At 45.6% G+C, this 25,172-nt stretch overlaps 1 protein-coding gene across 5 annotated transcripts in view; it reads left to right on the top strand.

The window, feature by feature from the left end:
• The window catches only part of LOC122811292 (STAM binding protein), a 688,610-nt gene that overhangs the window by 645,937 nt on the left and 17,501 nt on the right, over positions 1-25,172 (top strand). The gene's annotated exons all lie outside the window — the stretch shown is intronic.

Genomic DNA, 25,172 nt, shown 5'->3' with positions numbered 1-25,172 from the left:
CAACTAAAAGCTAAGGACCCTGTTGGGGAAACTTTTTCTTGCTCCTTACCAATGTCAGTAAAAGTTAATAATTGCATTACTTGTGGAAAGCAAATACCTCATAAAGATTTTAATTTGTACTGTATTCCTTGCCTAGGCCCTGACCACGACGTACCTTGCTGTCAGTTTTGTGCTTTATTTAATCAGCGCACTATTCATCGTCGGTATATTTTTGCCTCTAAATATTTTGGTTCTCGGTTTATTTATCCAGAAATTATGTAGGTTAGCCATCCGACTACCAGGATTCTGAAAAAATGCAAAGATAAAGACAGAGACAGGCCGCCGAGGTCCAAAACTGCCGACGAAGCTTCTCCTAAGCCAGTCGCCAGTTTGCCGGTACTCAGTGAGGCGCTTTCGCAGCCCTTGATACCCACTACTTCTGATTCGCAGGCCTCTACTGAGACCCATTTGGAGTCCAGTATGCCGCGAGATACTTCCAACTGTGGAACCCGCAGATGGGTCCGGAGCAGCTGTGCAGGCACCGGCTTCTGAGGGTGTATTCAGGCCTACGGACTTGCATATTAAATCAACGCCTCCTTCATTACTAAGGCCTAAATCTCGATCCATGTCTAAAAAACCGACACCCAGGCCACATGCTCAGGCCTCTATGCCTAGAAAACAAATGATAAAAATGGCTGAAGATCTAATAACTCTAGTCAGGGGTAGCCAACTCCCCCCCCCCCCTTCTAAGAGGCCTAGGGCTGAGCTTGACTATGAATCTTCTGATCAGGATTCTGTTTTTTCTGACTCTTCTGATGACCTGTATTTGTCCTTACCTACTTAGGAGGATTCTGATGCAGAGGACTCTATTACCTCTGCTTCCCCTCCTGAGGATTTTTCTTTTGGGGAAACCTTACATACTCTAAGGGAGCATTTTCACTGGGAAAGCCAGGAATTTTCTGATTCAAAAAATAGGCTTAGGGATTTTCTTCTCCTACCTCAGCATAGGCCTTTGGCTATTCCTCCTGTACTAGACATTGTTGATAATGCTTTCTCTGAATCCAGTTTTGGCTTCTGATTCCCTGCCTCCTGCCCCCAGTAAACTTGACAGATACTACAGGGTCCCTGAGTCCCACAAGTTACTTTTCAAAAATCCTATTGCAGATCCAGAGACTGTTTCAAAGGGGACCAAGGGCATTAAGGCTTCTGCTGCTAAAAATCCTACCCCTTCTGATAGAGACTCCAGGGCGAGGATAGATGGGGTAAAAAGGTTTACACTTCAGCAACCTTGGCCATTAGAGCTTTAAACTGCCAATTTCATATGTTAAAATATCAGCAACATGTTATTGGACTGCTTAAACAGAAAATTATGTTGATTCCTGACTGTGTGGAAAATAAAGACTTACAGGATTTAATGCATTCTGCTGAACAACTTGGAAAAGATACTTTGCAATGTGATTTTGATTCTTTAGAGGCCTCTTGCAGGGCTGCTGTTACTGGGTCTGTGCTTAGAAGGCATGCTTGGCTTAAGGAGTGATCTTTGCCTGATCATGTTAAAGCTAAATTGTTGGATGCTCCTTTAAATCAGGACCGCCTGTTTGGCAACAAGGCTGAAGAAGTTCTTAAAAAGATGGAAGATAAAGCTAAATCTATGCAAACTGTTAAAGATTTTTTACAAGTTCAGCCTCCTAGATTTAGTAGGCACTGGCCCTCTAAGAATTGGTCCTTTCCAGCCCCTTCCAGGTCTTCTCAAGCCAAACCCAGACACAGCAAAAAACCCAGGTTTCAGTCCCAGGGAACTCACAGAACTAAGCTGTAGGGGGCCTCCACGTCCAAGTCTGGGAATAACAAGACTCCCCCCTATGGTAAATTGTCTCAATGACTTCCTTTTAAAATTTCCAAGCACTTATCTTCTGACTGCCCCTTTGGGGGGAAAGATTGCTCTTCATGAAAAGAACTGGGAGCTCATTACCCAGAACAAATGGGTTTTAAATATAGTGTCCCAGGGATACATATTTCACTTCCACACTTTGCCAACGCCAAATGGGTGGCCGGACCTACCCCCAAATCAGTGGGCAGAGGCTCAAAAACAAGTACTTTCTCTCTTAAGCATGGGGTCTATTCAACTGGTAGCAGAAGAGGAAAAGGGACAAGGTTTCTATTGAAGACTTTTCCTGGTACCCAGAAAAGACAAATCATGGCGTGCTGTCCTGGACCTGTCTACCCTAAATACCATTCTGGAGATTCCAAAATTCAAGATGCTGACTGTTCAACACAACAATTACTTCCTATGCTAGGCAAAGATGCCTGGTTGGCAACACTAGATTTAAAAGAAGCATACCTGCACATCCCAGTCAGGGAATCTTGCAGAAGATACCTTCCTCTTCAAAGCAGGCTACACGCAGTATCAGTTCTCTGCACTGCCCTTTGGCTTATCTACTGCGCCCAGGGTATTCACAAAGTGCCTAGCTCCAGTTATTGCATTTTGCAGGCAAAGAAGTATTTGGCTTCTCCAGAGCGAATTTTGGTTGGTTAAGTATTCAAATATACCCATACCTGGACGATTGTCTAATTCAGGCAGAAATTTTCTAATTCAGGCAGAAAGCCAGGACATACTTTTAAATTATCTGGCCTTTGTAAAAAGGGTTCTAACCTGTTTGGGGTACACCATAAAGGAAAAGAAATCACAAATGGTACCCTGTCAACAAATTACATTCCTGGGAGCAAGCTTGAATACAACTTCCCAGATGGCTTATCTCACGCCAGAAAAGCAAATTCATTTGACAACCTACTTCAAATAAGTGGCCACAAAAACCCTGCTGTCTGCAAGACAAATACTGCAAGCCTTGGGGTTCATGGCCTCCTGCATTCTTCTAATTCCATATGCAAGACTGCATATGAGGAAACTACAGTGGTATCTAAAAAGCCTATAGAGTCAGCATTCTCACAGCCTAGAAACAATGATTCCTATCATACCTTGCGTACACCTAGAGTTCCTTTGGTGGGCAGAGGTCTGCCACCAAAACAAGGGACTACCTTTCACACCACTCCCTGCCGCCCAAACCCTAACAACAGATGCATCAGACTTTTCATGGGGGCTCACCTGGCAGGGAAGTGCATTCAGGGCAAATGGAACCCAAGTGAAATGCACCTGCATATCAATCAAAACGAAATATTAGCTGTACAGAATGCTCTGACAGCCTTCAAGGACTACATTCATCCAGGACAACTAATGGTAAAGATGGACAACACCATGGTTATGTGGTACATAAACAAGCAGGGGGGGTACACATTCTTACCCCCTCTGCAGACTAGCCATGGCATTGTGGAACACAGCCTTGAGCTACCAAGTGCACCTACAAGCTCAATTCCTACCAGGAAAATTAAATACACTGGCAGACGGACTAAGCAGAAACCTCATGGACCCACACGAGTGGAAACTGGAACCAAGGATTTTCAGCATGTTGACAAGCGAATGGGGGAGCCCAGATATAGACCTGTTTGCCTCTCCCCAGAACTACCAATTGGACAAATTTTGCACATGGACTCCCCACAAACAAGCCGGGAAAGTGGATGCTCTGTCCTTCAGCTTGGAAAACCTATCAGTCTATGCCTTTCCCCCACTGCCTCTGCTCTCCAAAGTACTACTAAAAGTCAAACAGGACAAACCAAGGATGATTTTGATTGCTCCAGACTGGCCACACCAACACTGGTACCCCCTCCTGTGCAGTGTGTCACGGTTGTCTCCATGGCACCTGCCTCAGACTCCTTCCCTGCTGTCTCAGCAGGAGAACTAGATTCTGCACCCTCAGCTTCCAACATGAACCTTGCAGCCTGGCTAATTACTTAAACTCTCCCTTACCATCCCTCAGCAAACCTGTGATAGATGTCATCTTAGAGGCAAGGAGGCCTAGTACTAGAAAATCGTATGCTGAAAAATGGAAAAGATTCTGTGCCTGGAACCAGTCTCAAGGGATGAGCACAGCAGCGCCCAATTTACCTCAGATTTTACAATACTTAACTGAGATGCTTCACAAGGGCCTGACTTTTTCCTCCATTAAAATCCACGCCTCAGCCATTTCAGCTCATTATAACACAGAACCATCCCTCTTCTCTCATCCACTGCTCAATCAGTTCATCAGAGGGGCCAAACATTTGAGACCACCCAGGACAGCTCCAACCCCAGCCTGGGACCTTAACTTTGTATTGGAGAAACTCACTCTACCTCCTTTCGAGCCAGCTGCTACTGCAGACTTAAAATTTCTTTCTTGGAAAACAACTTTCCTTTTAGCAATCACTTCAGCTAGAAGGGTATCTGAATTTCAGGCCCTTATGGCAGTGGAGCCTTTCATTATCTTTCATGCGGACAGGGTGTCACTCAGAACCAATTCATCCGTCATGCCCAAGGTGGTATCCAGTGTGGCTCTTAATCAGTCCATTCATTTGCCAACCTTCTTTCCTAATCCACAGAACAAAGGGAAACTGATACTGCATTCCTTGAATGTGCACAGACAACTTAGATTCTACTTGGACAGGACTAAACCTCAAAGAAAATCTGAACAACTGCTGGTAGCATTTGCTGCATGGGCAGAGGGGAAGACTATTCAAAAAAAAAAAAACATTTCTAAATGGATAAGCCATTGGATTAATTTCTGCTATAAGCACCATGGAAAACATATCCCCCAGGGGATCAGACCTCACTCCACCAGGGCTGCATCTACTTCTACAGCCTTTCTCAGAGGCATTCCTACCAGGAACATCCTAGAAGCTGCTACCTGGAGTTCTGTACATACTTTCACCAAGCATTATCATTTGCCAATTTTCTCTAAATCCAGAGCTGGCTTTGCCACTTCGGTCTTGCAGGGCCTTATAGCTGGCCGTATTGCTATTTAAATTCCTCCTCCCAACCATAGCTTTGGGAATCTACCCAAATGTAATGACTGCAGCAGTGAAACACGAAGAACATAGTACAGTTGTGTACACTTACTATAAATGTAGATGTTCGAGTGTATTCACTGTTGCAGTCCTGGTTACCCTCCCTCCTGCCCCCTAACGTATTTTGGCTATACCTCTACTTTCCTTTACTATGCTTAAAAGCCTATTTGGTGTATTTGCTTTTTTGTTGGAGGTATACCTTTGTGTTTTTATGTTTAATTGCTCCCCATTAGGGGGGCACCTGACATCTGGGGCAAGAAAAACTGATGTAATGGCATCGGCTGCATGTCTTATACCCCTGCCGACCTGACGTCATGGAAGAAGGGACAGCAACTGACGCAGGACCCAAGACTTTGTTAATAAGTCCAACTGAGTGCAGCCTGCAAGCAGATTACCCAAATGTAATGACTGCAGCAGTGAATGCACGCAAACATCTACATTTATGGTAAATGCACACAACTGCACTTTCCAGAGTTAAAATAATTAACTTGCAAAAAAAAAAAAAAAATGCTGTCTTGTAATTTGCATATTACAAGGAATAGCCTCGAGCATGCACAGAAGTGAGTTGATGTCTGTTTGTTGACATAAGTGTGTCAACGTTAGTGACGCCAGTGTAGTAGCTGTTCGGCTATTGCTGCTATACCCATATAGTCTTTGTGTTAGCGAATACTTTTGAATGGCAGTTTCTAGAATTTTAAATGGATTATTCTAACAGTGACTACATTTCCTACTTAGGATTGCAGTTGGGCGTTACTTCAGTAATATTCAGATTTTGGCCTTTAAAATTCCACATTCTTGAACGCCCCAAACTAATGCATAACTAATGCACACTGTGCGGTCATGTGTGTAGTATTGTATTCACTTTATGTACACTTCGTAATAAGTGACCAAGTGGCTGTTAGTTTAATACTGAAAACCTCCATTTGTTTATATTTTCTCTGGAAAAACACAGTGTTAATAATTACCACAGGTGCCAAAGACTGAAAATTAAAGGCAAAAAAAAAAATTGTGAGCGCACTTCACAAATATATAAACAGCAGAGAGGTGTTTGTATAGAGGCTGTTTGGAGGATCCTTCTCAGACCACCAGGTATGCATTAGTGTCTCATCAGTGCATGTACACGCTTGAGCTTATTTGAGATAAGTCCAGTGCTCAACCAACCTCCAATCCTTCCATTGGCAAACTTTTTCTTGACTGATGAGTATCAAAGCTGAAATTAGGTCTTGTCTCTTCAGAGGTCTTAAGACTGTGGATGTTTGCCTGAATTTCTAACCTGGTGGTGTATCCCACTGTCCTTGATTCATCTTCTCTGAGGATTGGCTGCAACATGTGGCAGTCATTCTCTCTTTAGGTATACAGTCATGGATCTGAGGATGTTCATCGTGTTTCACTGTTGCAGTCATTACACTAGGGTTATCCTGCTGGCAGGCTACCTGCAGTCGGCCTGAATTCCAAAGTCCTGGTCTGGCATCGGTTGCTGTCGCCTCTTCCCTGACGTCAGTGCGCCAGGGGTATAAAAGGTGCAGCCGACGCCATTTTCTTCAGTCTTTCTTGCCGCACGGTGCCCGAAGCAAAAGCAGTTCGCAAGTGCCGGTCGGCCGACTCCTGAGATTTTCGAAATTGAATTTCAGAACTGAAGTCTTCAATAAAGCTAAGTACCCCATTGGGGAAACTTTTTCTTGCTCCAGACCGATGTCACTAAAAGTTAACAATTGTATTTCTTGTGGGAAGCAAATACCTCATAAGGATTTTCACTCTTACTGTATTCCTTGCCTAGGCCCCGACCACGACGTTGCTAGTTGTCGGTTTTGTGCTAGATTCAACCAACGCATTATTAAGCTTCGGTTTGATTTTGCTTTACATTACTTTGGCCGAAGATTTAATTATATAATGCCGTCGGAACAACCGACGACTGGAATTCATAAAAAACGCAAGGACAAAGAAGAGGACAGGCATCCGATATCCAAAACCGACGACAAAGCCTCTTCTAGGCCAGTCGCCGGTTTTCATTGAGGTGCTTTCGCAACCCCTAACACCCGCTACCTCAGAGCTACAGGCCGCCTCCGACTCCCACGTGGAGATACCTAGGCCTCTGGAAACTCAAGGTATTGGGCCTACGGAAACTGTTCCCTCAGATGAGTCTGGAGCCGCTGAGCAGGCATCGGCTTCTGAGGGTGTTTTCAGACCTACACAGCTTACTATCAGGACTACTTCAGCAACCAAGACAAAGTCTAAAACACCAATAAAGACAAAGAAACAAGTTCAGCATTCACCTAGACAGTCATCCATGCCAAAGAAACAGATGCTTAAAATGGCCGAGGACCTAATTACTTTGATCAGGGGTTCCCATCCCCCTCCTGATAAAAGGCCTAGGCAAGATACTGACTTATGATTCCTCTGACCAGGTTTCTATTTCCTCTGATTCCTCCTCTGAACAGGGATATTCTCTTCCTCCCTATGAGGATTCTGATGCTGAATAATCTATCCTTTCAGCCTCTCATCCTGAGGATTATTCTTTTGGGGAGACCCTGCACACCATGAGGGAGCATTTCCATTGGGAGAGCCAAGATTATTCTGAATCCAAGAAAAGGCTCAGAGATTTTCTTTTATTGCCTCAGCACAGGCCCCTTGCTATTCCCCTGTACTAGATATTGTTGATGATGTTTTTTCTAAATCCAGTTTGTCTCCTGATTCTTTACCCCCTGCACCAGTTAAGCCAGGTAAGTACTACAGGGTCCCAGATTCACATACATTTCTTTATAAAAACCCTGCTGCTGACCCAGAAACAATTTCACGGGGTCCCAAAGGGTCAAGGCTTCCACTGCAAAAAAATCCTGTTCCCTCTGATAGGGATTCAAGAACACTGGACAGATGGGGGCAAAGTCTACACCTCTGCTACTTTAGCTGTAAGGGCTTTAAACTGTCAGTTTCACATGCTTACATACCAACAATATCTGATGTCTTTGCTCAAACAGAAAATGCTTACAAGCCCAGAATGTACTGAGAATAAGGAAATGCAGGGTTTGTTGCATGCAGCTAAACAAGTATGAAAGCATACTTTGCAATGTGGTTTTGATTCATTAGAGGCTTCTTGCAGAGCCACAGTTACAGGTTCTGTCATTCGAAGGCATGCTTGGTTAAAGGAAGAAAGTTTACCTGAACATGTTAAAGCAAAATTGTTGGATGCTCCATTACAGCATGATACTTTGTTTGGTGTTAAGGCAGAGGAGGTGTTAAAGAAAATGGAGAATAAAGCAAAATCAATGCAGACAGTAAAGGATTTCTTACAGGTTCAGCCTTCCAGATTTCGCAGGAACTGGGCTTCAAAAAATTTGTCCTTTCCAGTGTCAGACAGGCCACAAAGAGGCAGATACAGACGCCCAAGAGGCAGATCTCAGCCACAAGGCACATACAGACTTAAGCAATGGGATGCTTCTGCCCCCAAAAGCAGAGAAGACAAATCTCAACCCTATAGGAAACAGTCCCAATGACTTACCTCTACCAATGGGTAGAGGCACAAAGACAAATTTCTGCTCTCATGGACATGAGGGCTATTCAAAAAGTACCACAGCAAGAGCAAGGACAAGGATATTACTCAAGACCTTTCTTGGTACCCAGAAAGGACAAAGCTTGGAGACCAGTACTAGACCTGTCTACTCTAAATACTTTCCTGGACGTTCCAAAATTCAAAATGTTGACACTACATCAACTTCTGCCCATGCTGGGCAAGAAGGCTTGGCTAGTTACTTTGGACCTCAAAGAGGCATACCTGCATGTCCCAATCAGACAATCATGCAGAAGATACCTCAGATTCATAGCTGGCTCAATACATTATCAATTTTCTGCACTGCCCTTTGGCTTATCTACTGCACCCAGGGTCTTCACAAAATTCCTGGCACCAGTAATTGCATTTTGCAGACAAAAAGGAATTCAAATATATCCCTACTTGGATGACTGCTTTATTCAAGTAGACAGCAAGGACATTCTACTAAAGCATCTGGCATTTGTAAAAAGATTATTAATTTGCCTAGGGTACACAGTAAACAAAAAGAAATCAAAACTAGTGCCCTCTCAAGAGATAATATTCCTGGGTGCAAGCTTAAATACCACTGCCCAGATGGCTTATCTCACGCCAGACAAACAAAGGCAACTGACTCATTATTTTCAAATGATGGCAACAAAAACCCAGCTACCTGCAAGAAAACTTCTGCAGGCTTTGGGCTTCATGGCATCCTGCATCCTGCTAATTCCATATGCAAGACTGCATATGAGGAAGCTACAATGGTATCTAAAAAGTGTTTGGACTCAACATTGCCACAGCCTGGAAACAATAATTACTCTCATTCCCTGGCTGCAACAGGAGTTTTGATGGTGGGCACTGGCCTGTCACCACAACAAGGGACAGCCTTTCACTCTACCCACAGCCAGGCAGACACTAACAAAAGATGCATCGGATTATGCCTGGGGAGCACACATGGCAGGAAAATGCATACAGGGCACGTGGCCCACAGACCAAATGCATCTTCATATCAATCAAAAAGAGATGCTAGCTGTACAGAATGCCCAGACAGCCTTCAAGATCTGCTACATCCAGGACAACTATTACTAAAGACGGACAATACTACAGTCATGTGGTACATAAGCAAGGGGGCAAACATTCCTACCCCCTCTGCAGGCAAGCCATGACTTTGTGGAAGACAGCACTGGCCTGTCAAGTACATCTGCAGGCACAATTCCTGCCAGGAAAGAAAAATACTCTGGCAGGCGACCTAAGCAGAAACCTCATGGACCCTCACGAGAGGAAACTGGATCCACAAGTCTTCAACATGATAACAAAGAAATGGGGATGCCCAGACATAGATCTGTTTGCCTCCCCTCACAACTGCCAACTACAGAGATTCTGCACAAGGACTTATCACTCACAAGCATGGAAGGTGGATGCTCTTATCATTCAGCTGGAAAAGCCTAACAGTTTATGCCTATCCACCACTGCCTCTACTCCCCAAGGTACTCCTAAAATTCAGACAATAGAAACCAAAAATGATTTTGATTTGCCCAGACTGGCCACGCCAGCACTGGTACCCAATCCTAAAGAGATTGTCTCAAGGACCAGCCTGGACTTTACCTCAAATTCCTCATCTGCTGACACAAAAAAAAATCAGATCCTGCACAGCCAACTCAGAACCTTAAATCTGGCTGCTAGGCGAATAATATAGCCACTCAGAACTCACCTCTCTCTAAAGCAGTTATGGATGTCATTTTGGAATCCAGGAGGCCCAGCACCAGGAAATCTTATGCAGAAAAATGGAAGTGATTCTGTGCTTGGAACCAGGCACAAGGACTTGAACCGCTTGTCCCTAATATTCCTCAGATTTTACAATACTTGGCTGAGATGCTGGACAAAGGCCTATCCTTCTCATCAATTACGATCCATGCCTCTGCCATTTCAGCTCATTACAATACGGAACCTCCTATTTTCTCTCATCCACTACTAAGGCAGTATCTCAGAGGGGCAAAAAACATAAGACCCCCAAGGAGAGCACCTATACTAACATGGGACCTCAACTTTGTCTTGGAAAAGCTCACACTGCCTCCTTTTGAGCCAGCCAATAGAGCTGAGATAAAATTCCTATCATGGAAAACTGCTCTGCTCCTAGCAATAACCTCAGCAAGAAGAGTCTCAGAGTTACAGGCATTAATGGCAGTGGAACCTTTCATCATTTTTCATCCGGACAGGGTTTCTTTAAGGACAAACCCAACATTTATGCCAAAGGTAGTATCCAGTGTGGCTCTTAACCAAACCATTCATTTACCAACCTTTTATCCAAACCCACAGAATAAAGGGGAGAGACTTCTGCACTCTTTGGACATACACAGGCAGCTACGCTTCTACTTGGACAAAACAAAAGCTTTCAGAAAAACTGAGCAACTTTTTGTGGCATACGCTGCAGGATCACAAGGAAAGGCTATTTCAAAGCAGACTATTTCAAAATGGATAGGACACTGCATTTGTTTCTGCTATGCACAGCATGGCAAATCAGTGCCTAAGAATATTAGGCCACATTCTACCAGGGCAGCAGCCACATCAGCAGCCTTTCTCAGAGGAGTACCAACCAAAGAAATTTTGGAGGCTGCAACTTGGAGTTCAGTGCACACTTTTACCAAGCACTATCACTTACCTCTTTACTCTAAATCCAGAGCAAGCTTTACCAGTGCAGTCCTGCAGGGCCTCATAGCCACACCTAATCCTGTTTAGACCCAGTCGCCCAACCTCAGCTTTGGGATTCAACCCAAGTGTAATGACTGCAACAGTGAAACACGATGAACATAGTACAGTTGTGTACCTACCATAAATGTAGATGTTCGAGTGTATTCACTGTTGCAGTCCAGGTTACCCTCCCTCCATCCCTCTTTCAGTGCTGGGACTTATCTGTACTTCTCTATTCTATACGACCTATGTGGTGTATTTGCTTGTAGAAGAAGCTAATGTTTATGTTTGTGCATGCTTTTTTATTTGCAAATTTTTTAGCCTACCTTTTTGGGGGCACCTGACATCTGGGGCAAGAAAAACTGAAGAAAATGGCATCGGCTGCATCTTTTATACCCCTGGCGTACTGACGTCAGGGAAGAGGCAACAGCAACTGACGCCGGACCATGACTTTGGAATTCAGGCCGACTGTGGGTAGCCTGCCAGCAGGATAACCCTAGTGTAATGACTGCAACAGTAAATACACTCGAACATCTACATTTATGGTAGGTACACAACTGTACTTTCTCAGGACTGGAGACCCTCACTCTGTGTCTGTTTCACAGCATTACACATGCAGTCAAGCCCTGGTTGAGGAGGCTATGTGTTAGCCTCCATTCCAGAGGTTTAAATCTCAGGACCTGAATTTCAAACAGATTGACTGCCTTGTGGGAACTAGAGTTGTGCATATGGGAGTGCATTATGAGGGTTTTTAGTCTGAAGTCTGTTCCAGTCGATTGTAGACCTGTCTGCATTCCTCACCAACTTTTAGATAGCATACAGTCCAGCATGGGGTCCACATTTATAAGCACTTTCCAATAATTTCCTGTGTGATCATTGCTACTTGAGCACACACTCATTGGGGGGGGGGGGGTTGTCTTGATAATTGATCATCCTCAAAATGTATTAAGTTTCAAAGGATGTTAAGGCTACTGTCTGTTAGATGGAGAGATACAGGTCCAGTTTTGCCCTCTACATCTTCATGAGAAGGCCTCCACCTTTTTGTAGATCTTTGCAATGTAATTAGAAACATCTAAGAGTAGTTACTGGCCTCCATCCCTTTGTTTCAGAATTACCTAATAGATTCCCTGGGGAGGAGGCCTGAAAAAAGTAAATAATTTCCCCGTGGGAGTCAAGTCATTGAGGGTACAATTAGTGCACCATGGAAGCATTCTGTTTCTGTTTTGTCAGCTTTTACAAGTCACAGCCTAAGTGGGCACAGGTTTCAAAGTCCATATAATTTTGCCACAAACATAGCCCGTTTATTATTCTGCCATTTTCAGAATCACTGTACTTACCTAGTCTTCTTACCCCATTTCCAGAATCAGGTAGCATGGATTGCTCTGGAGATGCTTGAAAACTTCCCAAAGTCTGGGCTGAAGGAGGATCTTTGCAAGACCCTACCCACTGCTTTCATGCATCTGATATTGTGTATCACATGATAATGTAATTTTGAGTTTGCTAACACTTAAGGATTGCAGTCCCATGTATGATTCTGTGCATGTACTGTAGCTGAGGTTACTTTCCTCAAGGAGAGGATCAGTAATAGAATGCTAGATGTTCATTTCTTGGAGAAGTACACTTTAGCTAACATGCCCAGGACTCACCTGATTCACTGCTGGTTTGCATAACTTCCTGTACAAAGTTGCCATTTGTACTTTCTGCTACACACAGAGTATTCACCAAGGTGTTGAGGATGGTGGATAAAGCCATACAGGAAGAGGGGTCTCTGATGATGTGAGGTAGTGCCAGCTATGCCAGAGAGAGTAGGACAGTGCATGTATAACATATGCCAGCATAATTAGTTGGAGTTTTGTAAAGAATATTATGTAATTTGAATAACAAACTGATTTGTATAGTTTGCATTAAAATGCATCAACAGTGGGTCCTGATGGACAGAAAAGAAATATACATGTATGTCAGGCTGTATTGTAACTGATGAAATGTATATATGTTAACAGAGGATGCTGGAAGGGAAGGGGTTAAGCTCAGCCCAGATTACATTAATAACAAATATCTTGAAATTAAATGACTTAGTTTAGGTCATAAAGATTTTATCTCACAGTCCTGAATGTAGCCACAGACCAAATGTCTGGTCTGGGATCCTGATCTTATTGTCCTTAATGGTGACCTAATTGCTACCCTGGGGTGCCAGATAATGGCTAGTTAGTCTCTGCAGAATGATGAAAGTATTGAAATTGCTTTAAAACCTCCAGATGCTATACAAAGCTCCAGGTGTGTATTGTGACATGTCTGTACTAGATCCTAGCTTAGTCTCTAGTCAGGGGTAGTGTGGGAACCACAGAATCAGGTGACCAGATGTGATGTCATTCTGCAGCCAGCACTGAAATTGTATTTTGATATTAGTGAGAGATGTGATAGTGTCACTCAGCACTCTGTTTTGGGAACCTGACAGCAAAGACACTCACCATCTTCATCTTGCCTTGCTTTAGTAAGTAACTTGACTAAGGGAACAGTAATTCTTCATTCAGTTAGGAAAATAGTGAGATTAGCTAAAAGTATTGATTTTTTTCTGCATCTGTCTAAAGTCTCTCCATCTGTGTTATTTTTTTATGTCCTGTAAATTGAAACTCTGGTATTTATTGTAAACATATAATCTGAAGTAGTTACTTCATTTGATCTGCAACCTGTGGGTAGTCGGATCCGACCTCGGATCCGAACCGGCAGCTTTCCAAGCTCCAAGATCCGAGCTCCTAGCTCCTCCCCCTACCCATAATCCCTTGCTACCAACCACATTACCTCAGATCGTTTTTTGCCGCGGCTAAAGACAGTTGCTTCATAGTGAAGAGCTTCTGGCCTGGTGAGATTGTTCTAATTATAGATTTTTTTTTCTTGTTTAAACTTGTGTGTGTGTGTTTTAAAATCAAACCTAAAAACCCCTTTTAAAAAAAAAAAAAAAAACTAATCTCCCTTTAGTTTAACTTTATCTCTCCCCCTCCCCCCCTAGTGTTTGGGTGTGTGTGTGAGAGGGCTTTATGGCTGAATCTGAGGCCATATTTTCAAAATGTACTGAGTGTGGCCACAAGCTTTCCCCAGCTGATGGCCACACTCAGTGCGTTTTGTGCCTGGGGGAAGCCCATCTATCAGAGGCCTGTCAGATATGTGTGGCCTTCAACCCCCGGGCACTCAGGGACAGGAAGAACAAGCTGATCCTGGCGGGAAAACTTCCCCAGGAATCAGCTTCTTCTTCCTCTCCCAGCCGGGTTCAAGCTACTCCTGTAGCTTCGGCGCCGGCTACTCCAGTAGCTGTACCTGGGACTCAACCTCCCTTATCAGGTACCAGCTCTGTGGAATCTAGTGCTTCTTCCCACAGGGAGAAGAAGCACAAGGACAGAGAGGGTCACAGATCAAAAAGGCGGGCCGAGTCTCATCCCTCGGCCCCGCCTGAAAAAATTCTGAAGTCCCCTGTGAGGGTCTCCGGATCCTTGTCCTCTCGGCTCCGTTCACCTTCTTTTTCTCCGGAGCCGGAGGAAGAGGATAGGTCTCCCTTGAGGTCTTCGAGGCGACCCTCCCGGCCCGCCTCGACTGCCTCTTTGCAATCTACACGAAGCATCTCCGAAGCAGACATGGATCGGATGATGCGAAGATTTCTGCAGACCCAGATGCAGATGGGGATGCTCTTGCCTCCCCCCCCCCCCTTTGGGAGGGAGTGCAGCCCCCATTTTCGCCCCGATCACTCCTTCTCCGACCCGTTTTCAGGTCTCAGAATTGTCGGATCCAGGCCCTTTCGGACCCGGGGATACGTCGGCGCCGATAGCGGTTGTGTCTTCGCCGACTATACCTTCGAGCTTGTCGGATCCGAGCTCTCGGGGCCGAGGGTTGAGCATCGGATCTGAGGGTGTGGTTGTGTCTTCGGCGCTGATTGGGTCGGAGTGCACCACTACCTCGGGTCCGATTGCTTCGGCTCCGACCCCGATCCTATCCTCGGAGCCAGGGAGGTTACTTTCTCAGGCTGGGGACAGTGAATCTCCCTCGGCTTTTGAGGTAGTGGAGAGGGTACTGTCGAGGTCATCCAGGTCCCCAACTGGGCCTTCGGATCCACCCGTGCCCCCACTGTATCAGGGTCTGTCTTCGATCATCCGTCCATCTGGACAGCCTGCCCAAGCCCTCCAGTTGGTTCCTATGGAGGAACACCACCCTCTTGGACGAGCCCTCTTGGACAGTCCCAGAGGCGCCTCGGAAGCATCTGTGCAAAAGGAGGCACCTGGACTCCCCCGAGTCCATTACCACGGATACGGATTTGGATGATACGGAGGGCTCCCCAAGGTCACCCCCTGAAGATGTCTCCTTCGGAGACATCATGGAAATGTTGCGTATAAGAGAGGGTTGGTCTGCCCAAAAGCCCTCCCTGGACGAGTCTGTATTTCTGGAGGCCTTTGAGGCAGGCCCATCTACCTCCTGGGTGTCCCCCCAGCTGACCCCTTGGTGGATCTAATTACCACCAGGGCTTGGAAGGAGCCCGACACCGTGGAGTCTATCCCTAGATAACCAGACAAGGTCCTCAGCTCTCCCTCTGATAGACTTTCTTGGTCCAAAGGCGCGCCGGTTGACGCTATGTTGGTGGCGGCGGCCACTAGGAAAGAACTTGCCCAGGAAAGTTCTTCGGTCCATCCGCCAGACAAGGAGTCCCGGGCATTGGACCGTATTGGGAAGCGGATGTTTGCTTCAGCGACCTTTGCCATAAGGTCGCTGAACTACATGGCACACACCATTAGGCTACAGCGTGACTTAATTAAGGAATACGCTGCAGCCCCTCCGGAGTCCATGTCGGTCCCAGACAAAAAGGTTTTTGAAACCCGAATGGCCACTCTGAAGTCCATATCAAATACATCTATGCGGCTTCTTTCCCATGCCACAGAAGGAGCCGCTAGAGCTAGCGGAGCTGGAGTGGTCTTGCGACGTCACTCCTGGCTCCGCCTTTGCGACTTCACTGAACCCTTTAAGGCATCCTTCGCGAATGCCCCTTATGACGGTTTGGCCTTGTTTGGCTCAACAGTTCGCGACACGCTGGTCCAAAGCGAAAAGGATGGGAAGACGCTGTCGGCCGTCGGAGTCCGCTTCTCTAGCCCCCAAAGATCCTTCTCCAGGAATCAGAGGGGGCAAAAGAAGCTGTGGTTCCGTAAATCTCAGCAATCCCGTCCTGCTGCGGACAACTCATCCTCTAGAGGCAGAGGAGGACAAGGTGGACGCCAGCCCAGAGGCAGAGGGGGGCCGCGTAACTTCGGGTCTAGAGAACCTTTCTTGGACAGACCCGCGCAACAGCCCTGAGGGCATGCCCGACTGTCCCTCTCTGGAGGCAGTCGGGGGGGCGATTATCGGAGCACCTGTCAAACTGGGAGTCCATTACAAAGGATCGATGGGTGCTCTGGATTATATCCAGAGGTTACACTATACCGTTCACCCCCAAACCCAAAGCGTCTCCCGATGTTCCACCCCATCAGAGGGAGTCCGCAGCTCTGGAAATTTCAGAGTTGCTAAGAAAAAGAGCCATCCAGCCCGTCCCCCCAGATCAGTCCGGGTTGGGTTATTACTCCAGGTTCTTCTTGGTGCCAAAGAAAACGGGGTACCTCAGATCCATCCTAGACCTCTCGTCCCTGAACCTGTTCATACCCAAGGAAAAGTTTTGGATGGTCACCCTCCAGTCTATTCTCCCCCTTCTGCGGGAGAATGACTGGATGTGATCGTTAGACCTCAAAGATGCGTACTACCATATACTAATGGACAGACAATCCAGGAGGTTCCTCCACTTCCGGCTAGGAGCCAGTCATTATCAGTTCAGGGTTCTTCCATTTGGCCTAACCTCAGCCCCCAGAGTGTTTACCAAAGTCATGGCAGTGGTTGCAGCCCACCTGAGACTCCAGGGCATTCAGGTGTTCCCTTACCTAGACGACTGGCTCCTCACCACCCCCAACAGGCATCTTCTAGTTGTGGCGAGAGATTACGCCCTCTCTCTGGCCCGTCGTTTGGGCATTTCAGTAAATCTAAAGAAATCCTGCCTGTGCCCCACTCAAGCCCTAGAATTCATAGGGGTCAGGTTGGATACTCGGATCTCCAAAGTGGTTCTTACATCGGTCAGGCTGAACAATTTGTCTGTTCAAGTCTTGGACATTCTTCGGAGCCCTGCTCCTCCAGCAGAATTAGTCCTGAGGGCGCTAGGGTCTATGTCAGCAGCGATCGGCCTTTCTCTTCATGCCCGTCTGTGAATGCGAGTGTTACAGTGGACTCTCCAGGTCCAATGGTCGCTATCGGTTCATCCCTTAGACATGCCGATTCCCCTGAGCAGGGCATGCAGGGACTCCCTTCTTTGGTGGTTACAGGCTCAGGAACTCAAAGAAGGGAGACCCTTTGTGATTCCCCCAGTCAAAGCTTCTTGCCTCGGGTGGGGGGGGCATTACACGGGCAAGTCCGTCCAAGGCACGTGGACTCCTCTAGAGACTGCATTGCATATCAACGTCCTAGAGATGAGGGCAGTGCTTTTGGCGTTGCAAGCTCTTCATCACCTTCTTCCTCTAGGGACTATTGCAATCCAGACGGACAACATGTCCGTTGTCTGGTACATAAACAAACAGGGAGGGACCAGATCTTACCCCCTGTGTCGAGAAGCCATGAGAGTGTGGGAATGGGCGATTTCCACCAACCGCTTTCTGGTAGCAACGCACATTCCGGGACGGTCCAACATATTAGCGGACAAGTTAAGTCGGGTATTCCTCAGCCCTTACAAGTGGTCTCTGAATCCGTCTGTCGCGAAGCAGATATTCCTCAAGTGGGGTCAACCTCGCTGCGACCTTTTCGCTTCTCCCCTAAACACAAAATGCAGCGATTACTTCGCGATAGTTCCCCCCAGAGGGGAATCCCCCAGGGACGCTCTGGTTCATGCTTGGCCGCGCGGTCTCCTTTATGCGTATCCTCCTCTTCCTCTGATGATGAAATTCATCCAGAAAGCCTGTCGGTTGGGGAGCAGAGTGATTCTCATAGCCCCATTCTGGCCTCGACAAATCTGGTTCCCCTTTCTGCAGTCTCACAGTGTGGCTCCCCCATGGATTCTGGACCCCAGACCAGACCTAATCTCTCATCCGACGAGATGCCACACTCCAAACCTGGTCAACCTCAAGCTCACGGCTTGGTTGATCCAGTTCCATTAATGGCTAGGACTCCCGGTATCTCATCCCCTGTTAAGGCCATTCTGGTGGCAGCTCATAAGCCATCCACCAGAAAGCTCTACAACAGTAAATGGAAACGCTTTTCCATCTGGGCTAAGGATAAGGAATTGGATCCCTTTACGGTTCCTATTCCCACTATCCTGGACTTCCTGTCCCTTCTTTTTAGACAAGGAGCTAGTGCATCCACGGTTAAGGTCCAGCTAGCAGCCATCTCTCATTATCACGTAGGGGATGGCGTAGATTCTTTGGCGTCAGCAAAAATATGCAAGACCTTCTTAAAAGGCGTGTTTCTCTTAAAGCCCCCTATTAAGCCGGCAATTCCTCCATGGGATCTTACCTTGGTCTTACAAGCATTAACAAGACCACCTTTTGAGCCGTCGGCCTCAGTGCCATTAAAATTCTTATCTTGGAAAACAGCCTTTTTGGTCGCTATTACTTCAGCCAAACGAGTCTCAGAATTGCAAGCTCTGTGCATTAAGCATCCATACCTTATTTTTCACAAAGATAGAGTGGCCCTCAGGACTAATCCTTCCTTTCTGCCTAAGGTAGCCACAGAGGCTAACATTAATCAGTCAATTAACCTTCCTGTTTTCTTCCCGAATTTCCAAAACAAGGGTGAATATACATTGCACAAATTGGATGTACACAGACAACTATGTTTTTACTTGCATAGGACTAAAGATTTTCGCAAGTCAGACCAGTTGTTTGTTTCTTATGCTAAGTCAGCCATGGGCAAACCAATTTCTAAGGTGACAGTGGCAAATTGGATCTCTCAGTGTATTAGACAGGGATACACATCATCTGGGAAGCCAGCTCCGGTTGGCGTGCATGCGCATTCTACTAGATCTGTGGCTACCTCGACGGCTTTTTGGTCTAGAGTTCCGGTAGATGATATTTGTTCAGCAGCTACCTGGTCCTCTTCCCATACGTTCATTTCTCATTACAAACTGGACATGATCTCCAGAAGTAGGGCTTCCTTTGGCTCCGCGGTGCTTCGGAATATCCTTCCGTAGGGACCACCCAGGGTCTTAGGTAAGCTGGGGACTCTGTCCCACAGGTTGCAGATCAAATGAAGTAACTACTTCAGATAAAGAAGTTATGTACTCACCATAACGTTCCATCTGAGTAGATACTTCATTTGCCTGCATCCGACCCCCCCCCTGCCATCCCTCGAACCTCGGTAAGATATTGTTCCTTTGGAGTTTTTCTCCGTCTTTAGCCTATAGGGCAAAATATCCGATCTGAGGTAATGTGGTTGGTAGCAAGGGATTATGGGTAGAGGGAGGAGCTAGGAGCTCGGATCTTGGAGCTTGGAAAGCTGCCGGTTCGGATCCGAGGTCGGATCTGACTACCCACAGGTTGCAGACAAATGAAGTATCTACTCAGATGGAACGTTATGGTGAGTACATAACTTCTTTTTCAGTATTTTCATGGTTTCCATTGTTATTATTTTTTATTAAATATGTCTAAACCTTTCATTGTTGCTGGTCAATTAGAAAATAGTTTAACCCTTGAGAGTAATTGCATATATTTGGTGACACTGTGGCTTTATGCTCCTGAAAGTCTTGCCACTTGGTTAATACTACCATTTGTATAAGTTTTAATTTTACTAAGAGTAATTAGGTACCCTGGTAAGAGCCTTAAAGTAGCTGGCTGGTGGCAGTGAATCTACCTTATAGTCTGGGTGGAGGTGGTAAATCTGTGCCAGCCTTTTCCAGGTGTGTGTGTGTGTGTGTGTGTGTGTGTGTGTGTGTGTGTGTGTGTGTGTGTGTGTGTGTGTGTGTGTGAGCTACTTGGAACAGGGATACAGAGCACTGATTTCTGCAGAGAGAAAGGCAGAGTTGTATTTGGGGCCTGGAGAGGAATTCTAGCCTCAGGTCTGGAGTGTGCTCCCTGTGTGCTTTTAAGTGAAATTGTGCTTAATGCAGAGAGCTGCATCTGAAAATATTATGTGTATCCATTTTTGTTCAAAGTGAACGTTCCCCCACTGGTGTCAGTGGTGAGCGTTTGGCTTCTTGATTACTGGTCCAGAGGAGGGACATCACAGAGTCTCCTGGAAGTCCTGCCAGGTGATGCCCTGGAAGCAACCAACTTTTGAGTGTATCCCTGGATGAAGTCCATATGGGGTCACCTTAACTTGGGAAAAAAAAAAACTTTTTTCTGGTCCTGTCTTTGAGATAGCCCTGTATTGCAGCAGAATTGAGCACTCTCTACCTCTAGACATGTCTCATTTTGATCATGGCTTTGGTCATCTGAATGAGGGTGCTGCACTTCGTCCTGACTTGGAATCTGCTCTGCCTTCTGAATTTGATGGATGCATTATTTTTATTGTTCCATTTGCTGACCTGTAAAAGCAGTAGAGAATAAATTATCCAAGACATCAGAACCAGTATGATGTGCTGATGGACATACTGTGGTCAGACCCTTGTTGTTATACCCTAGAATGCTCGACTATCTCCACAGATTGACTGGTCTGTGTCTTTTCTATAACCCACCCCATCACAAATCTTTAGCTCCGTGTCTTGCAAGATCTGATCTGATATTGTCCATTTTCATTCTTCCTCGGCCATTGGGTTTGGATCCAACCCTTTTGTTATTTTAGCTCGTGGCTACTTGAGCTCCTCCCCTGCCCACAATACACCAATGCCCAACATACCTCAGATCTTTGCTGCTTTCCCTTTTGGATGTGGCTGCTTTGAGCTCTTGAGCATTTCAGCAAAGAGATAAATTTCTTCCTTTTTGTTTCCTATAACATATTAGAGTCTTTTCCATCTCTAAATCTTCCCTTTCTACACTCTTTAGTGTAATCTTATTACCATAGTTGATAATCTTATTTCTCCTTTCCCTCTTACACTTTTTGGTGTGTTTAATTACCATTGCTGGTAATTTTTCTTCATCTCTATTTTTAATGGTAAAAAAAGAAAGAACAACAAAAAAAACTTCTGCAATTTTTGGTATTTTCAAAATGTCTGAAAAAAGGTCCTTCTGGCTTTAAAAAGTACCAGAAACGTTGGTACAAGTTGTCCCTTTTCAATGCACATACTTTGTGCAAATACGGTTTGGTCCCAGACCATCTTCAAGTAGATTGTTCAATCTATAAAGCCTTCAACCCGCGAGCAGTCACAGATAAGAAAACTGTTTTAATCTTGAAAGAATTGCTCCCCTCCTCCTTTGCAGAGGCTATTTCTGGGGCTCAGCCCCCCAAACCTAAGTTAAAGGAGCCTTCATCTAAGTATTCAAGGCCTTTGGGATCCTTGACTCACTCATTGAATCTTATCACAGAACTACCACGGACAAAAGTATAAGTTGGATCCGAAGATTGCTCCTTCTCAGCTGGTGTTGGAGTCGATAAAGGCTTCCTCTGATCCTAGTCTTTGGATCTGAGGCCATTGCCCAGGGCCCAGGTTTTGCCCATCCATAGACCTGATATCCTCTAGAGTACTTTCCCCATACCTTGAATCCCGCTGGCACTCAAGGTCTCCATCGGGAGCTTTTTCTCGTTCTTCTAGAAGTCTGACCAATGCTTATGGGGACAGAATAATGAGGAAATTTCTCTCGGTGCAGATCCAGATGAGAGTTTTCCCAGCTGTTACCCGTTTGAGTCAGGAAGCCCTTGTTTGTTGATCTCCACCAATGTTGGCTTCTTCTCCGATCCAACCTATCGTTTTGGAGTCTATGGATCCAAGTCTCCCAGGACCATCTAGATCGGATTCAAAGATGATAGTATCTTCAGCTGTGAGGCTGTCTATGAGTGCACTAGATCCCACTGTTTCGGAGTTGGATGATTTTTGGAGCTGAAGCATCCCTATCTAATCTGAGGCATTAGAGTCGACTCCGACGTTTTGGAGCTCTTTTTCCCCATCAGATCCTCAACATTGGACAGCTTGGTTCTGACCTCCACATGGGGTGGACTGCCTTCAGGGCAGGGGGAGCTGATGGAGGAGAAGCATATCTTCTTGGCTTCATTGGTTTCCTTCTCCCTGAAGCATTCTGCCTTAGAGGTAGTGGAGAGAGAGTGTTCTCTGCTTCGGGAGGATGGACGGTTCCTATCCCCTCAGATCTTCCCTCTGTGCATTGAGCCCCATCATTCAACGCCATAGAGACAGCCAGCCCAAAGACTCCAGGTTACCCATCAGAGTATTACAATTTCTTCTGGCACTTTTTTGGAGCACCCGACTGAAGAAGTCCCTAGGAAGAGGAAGTGCAAGACGAGGCACTTGGACTCCCCACAGGAGTCCATCACTGAAGAAACTGATTTTGATGAAGGGGAAGGGTCCCCAAGATCACCACCCGTCGACTTTTCATTCAGAGACATCCTTGAGATACTTAAGCAGAAAGGTGGTTAGTCTACTGATAACCCCTTTCCAGAGGAATCGATATTCCTGGAACATTTTGGGTCTGACCCATCTACCTCCTGGGTAACTGCCTGCTGATGATCTCATTGACTTGATTTCTGGATGGGTGTGGAAGGAGCCTGATATAGTTGCGCCAATCCCCAAAAGACCATATTGGATTCTGGCACCACCTGTAGGAAGAGAGGTCTGGAGCAAGGGTGTGCCAATAGATGCTATGGTCATGATGGTGACCATAAAGAAGGAACTTGCTGAGCAGAGTTCCTCGTCCATCCCCCTAACAGGGAGTCTAGGGATTTGGATAGATTTGGGAAGCATGTGTATCAGCGACCTTTGCCCTTAGCTTGCTGATTTACCTGGCACGCTTTACAAGACTACAAAGGGGGCTTGATAAAGGAATTGTCAAAATCCCTTTCTGGAACTACTGCTGCTGAGGCTCAGACTTTGTGGCCTCACAGTTGGCAACCCTACAATCCATTTCTAATTCATTCTTTTTTAATTTTCTCCAAGTCTTTTGGGTTTCTAATACCATGATGGGAATAGACCCCATTCCTAAGTCAAAGTGCAATTAAAGTTCATGAAATTAGTATTGTTTCAATCTTTGATGTCAGCCAGTAGTGCACTTCACAGCACTCGCAGTTAATATGGAGTTACATGTATTGGTAACATATCTGTTGCTCCTACTACTTTTGGAACTGTTTGGGTATCTTTCTTCCACAGTCCTCTTGTTTCTGCCTGTAGATCCTGATATTTTATGACTTTGTGTCTGTCTGTATGCAAGACACTGCAGTCACTGTGTGTGGCAGTTTCAATGATCAATGCTACTCTTGTCTTCTTTTCTTGGACCACTATATCTGGTTTTCTAGCATCTGTCTTTTGAACTGTTGGTAATGGATGATCCTATGTGAAGTAAACTTCTTCATTTTCTGTGATGTTTTGTGGCTCATGTTTCCAGTGTTTTTCAGCGAGTTCACTACCATAATGTTTGCACAATCCCCAGTGCAACAGTCTCGCCACATTATTATGCCTTTCAGTATACAGTCCTTCTGCCATTGGTATGTCTCAACGAGGTGTGCAACTGTTTCCACTTCGGTTTTACAAAACCTACATTTGTCTGTTTCTTCCATATGTTCAATGGACTTTATAAACCAACGTGTATGCAGCCCACTATCTTGGGCCGCCAATATTAACCTTTCATCTCTTGGTTTGAATTCGCCTCTCCTTAACCATTCCTGAGGTTTATCTCATGCAGCTGAAGGTGCGTCAAGGGTGGCAGATTTAGACATTTCCATCAGGAGGTATGCTTGGATGCGCTTGTTTGATTTTGTGAAGCTCTTCAAGTCTTATTTCGCTGTTTGGACGTAAAATAAAGGGCACACTCTCCAGGTGTGAGCAAGATGGAAAGACCCTCGATGCAGTGGGAGTATGTTTTTTAACCCTTCATAGAACCTTCTCTAGGAATCAACAAGGTGGTTGAAAGACCTGGTTTAGAAAGTCCCAAGGGTCCTTTCCAAGATCTGTGTGGAGATGGTTTCCCCAGAAGGGGGACCTCAAATGGAAGATACTGCCCACATTGCAGAGGAGGCTCACAGAACCAAGGATAGAGATTCCTTATTTCCCCTCTGGAAACAGTCAGGGATCAGTTGTCCCTGCACCAGAGAGCCAAGCTAGACATCACAAAAGGTATGTGGTTGCAGAAGATTATTTCCAGAGATTATATAATTCCCTTTTCCCTTCCACTTCTATCTGTATACAAATGTCCTGATGTTCCACCCAGTCAGAGGAAAGCAGCAGCACTAGAAATACAAAAGGTGATAGAAGAAAGAATTATCCAAGAGGTCCCACCAGAATAGCTAGAATTCAGAACTTACTCAAGACTGCTAAAGAAAACAGGGGACTGGAGACTGATTTTGGATCTCAGCAACTTGAACAAATCAATTCAACATACAAAGTTTTGGATGGTCACAGCTCAGTCCATTCTGCCCTTCTTGTGCAAGAATGACTGGATGTGCTTGCTAGACCTTTTGGATGCATACTACCACATAAAAATTAACAGAGAGCCTAGAAGGTATCAGTGCTTCTGACTGAGGGGCAGTCATTACCAGTTCAGTGCACTGCCCTTTGGCCTCACAACAGCCCCCAGAGCATTCAGCAAATGCATGGCAGTATTAGCAGCTCACTTCAGACTACAGGGATTCCAGGTGTTTCCATACTAATACGAGCATGAGATCATGTACTCCAGACTTGCTCCCATCTGGGGATAACCATAAATTACAACAAATATCAGTTAGAACCATCTCATACATTGGAATTCATATGAACAATTTTCAACATGGCATCAGTGACCGCTTCTCTTCCTCTTTCAAGAGTACAAACAAACAGATTCCAGGTCAGAAAAATATTTCTTGGTACCACAATCTCAGCCCGATTGATTCTACAAGCCTTGGGATCAGTGTCGATGGCTATAGTCTTAGTTCC

This window comes from Protopterus annectens, chromosome 9.part0 (assembly GCF_019279795.1).
Source record: "Protopterus annectens isolate FY-2018-M chromosome 9.part0, PAN1.0, whole genome shotgun sequence".
NCBI lineage: Eukaryota > Metazoa > Chordata > Ceratodontiformes > Protopteridae > Protopterus > Protopterus annectens.
This window is presented reverse-complemented; position numbering and strand designations above follow the sequence as displayed.